The sequence below is a fragment of the Triticum urartu genome, chromosome 2A (assembly GCF_056163025.1).
Source record: "Triticum urartu cultivar PI428250 chromosome 2A, HENAU_Tu73, whole genome shotgun sequence".
Classification (NCBI taxonomy): domain Eukaryota; kingdom Viridiplantae; phylum Streptophyta; class Magnoliopsida; order Poales; family Poaceae; genus Triticum; species Triticum urartu.
Genome location: NC_141874.1, coordinates 161,373,728 through 161,375,982, shown reverse-complemented (window position 1 = coordinate 161,375,982; position 2,255 = coordinate 161,373,728). Strand labels below are relative to the sequence as shown.

At 55.1% G+C, this 2,255-nt stretch overlaps 1 long non-coding RNA gene across 1 annotated transcript; it reads right to left on the bottom strand.

Annotated features, from left to right (window-relative positions):
• Positions 1-323: 323 nt before the first annotated feature.
• On the bottom strand, positions 324-1,618 carry LOC125536467 (uncharacterized). Its single transcript, XR_007295049.2, has 2 exons — positions 654-1,618; positions 324-569 (listed from the first exon to the last, which is right to left on the bottom strand). It is a non-coding gene; the product is annotated as an uncharacterized LOC125536467 (long non-coding RNA).
• Between the last annotated feature and the right edge of the window lie 637 nt (positions 1,619-2,255).

Sequence of the window (2,255 nt, the reverse complement as noted above, 5' to 3'; positions counted from 1 at the left end):
GAACAACATCAGACACCCGACCGCACTGCTTTAGTTAAAAAAACACCTGATCGCACTGCTTCAGTTAGAAAACCGCACTGCATCAAATGATCACTTACAAGATGAACAACATCAGACACCCAACCGCACTGCTTTAGTTCGAAAACCGCATTGCATTAAATGGTCAAGTGAACGGCATTCCTTTTTTGTCGTTTCTCTACAATTTTTCATTTAACACATGTTTGCACTTCGTTTTCTTCTTTCTTTTTTTTGTTTGGAATTTTGGGTTTCCACATTGGCGAGTTGTACACGGGCGAAGAAGCAAACTGCATGGTCGAGGGAAATGAGTCGCAACACAATTCGAAATGAACTTCTTTGGTAAACAATTTTCAAAGAGTCCATATAACTTTTATACATAAAATCATCAAACACGGAAAACACCATTTTTGCACTGCATGTCCGCTGCTACATGAATTGTTCACATAAAATTCACAACTGGACTTCTGAACAAGAATGTTTTTGCCATCTCGTTTTTGCCTCCATAGTGGATCAAAGAAGTGGTGCGGACGCTTGTAGCACCCATCTGAAAACTGCACTTGAGATACATCAGCAATGAACTGCACCAGAGCACATCTTTTTGCAGGTGAAAAAAATTTGAAATGCACACGCAGCACCTGGGGAGTGCACGCTATCGTCAATGAACTGCACGGCAAAGCTGGAGCCGCATCGCGCGCGCCGGCGCACTGCAAGTGCGGGGCGGCTAGACTGCAAGGGGAGGAGGGGCACACTCCCACTGCACTGCACACGGGAGTCGCGGTGCACTGCACCACCACGGTTGTGCGTCTCCAGTGGCAGAGGAGACAGAGTGGATCAAGTAGAGCCGCCGGCAACTGGGGGCCTCCAGATCCGCTTGCTGATGGGTAGTCGATCCCGGGCATCTTCGGCTAGCGCGCGGGGCGGCACGGGGGGCACGGATTTGGGCCGTGGTCGGAGAGGAAGACTAGAATAGGCCAGAGGCGAGCTCCGGGCCATGGCCGCGCTGGGCTTGGCCTCCACGCGCATGGCCACGGTGGTGGTTCTGCTCCTCTACGGTGGCGGACGTCAAGCCCGAGGAGGCTGGGGCAGCGCGTGGTGGTGGAGATCCGCCGCCGTCGAGGATGTAGTTTGCTGGCGTGGCGGCCGGTGGGGGCTGTGGGGATTGGACCGTGGCGACGGAGTGTTGCAGGGGGGCGCACAGGAGCTCCGACGGCGCCCGCCGTGGCGGCGCGGGTGGTAGTCGGCCGGGGCTGTGCGGCGGCCATGGATCTGGTGACAGGAAGGTTGGTGGTGGTGTACTGGGGAAGGTGGTGGGGATAGCGAGCAGCTGGGGTGGGGTGGGGGTGGGAGGAGCACCGGCCGGGGTCAGGGGCGGCGGGGCGTGGGAGGGACGGCGCGGCGCCGGTAGAAGGTGGACAGGAGAGGAACTGGTGCGGTGGCGCTGGACGGGAGGGGGAGGGAGGTGGAGGGGGCCGGTGGTTGTAGCACGACGGCTCAACTGGGGGTCGGGAGAAGGAGGTGAGGGAAGTTGGGGGCGTTGTGCTGCGGCAGGGGATGGGAGTGGATAAGGTGCGGTTGGTGGGTGCGTGCGGTTTAGTTTGGATCGGGCCAGCGGTTCGGTTCGCGGCAGCAGGAGGTGTGGAATTGTTAGCAGAATAAGGCAGATGTTATTAGAATAACATTCTTAAGGCGTGTTATCATAATAGACCTGTCATATTCATATATATATACATATATATACATATATATATAATAAATAAATAAACGGGCCATGCGGTGCTAGCCCGCGTGCCCAGCCTCCAGGCCCAGGCACGGCCCAAGGCATGTCACGTGCCAGGCACGTCACGTTTAGGCCATGGCGGGTTGTGCCGGCGTCCTCCCGGGCTAGCCTGGTTGACCCGGCCTATTTGACCAGCTATAATTGTAAGTTTATACGCTTCTCATTTTTCACAAAGCTTAGTCAGCTCAATTGGGGAGCCACTCAATCCCACGGCAAGAGGTCCGTGGTCTGATACCTAGTGGGTGCATGCATACGCTACGGCTCCTTACATCCGTCACCAATGGTCTGACTAGGCCTCACGAAACGTACGACATCAGGGTCGGTGGGATCTCCGCTGAGACGCCCTTTTCTGAACGCAACTGCTGCCAAAACTGAGATGAATGTTGGCATGCTCAGAATCTGTGAACTATAGTTTCTTGCCTGCCACACACAACACAAAAACATCAGGTTTAATCCAACG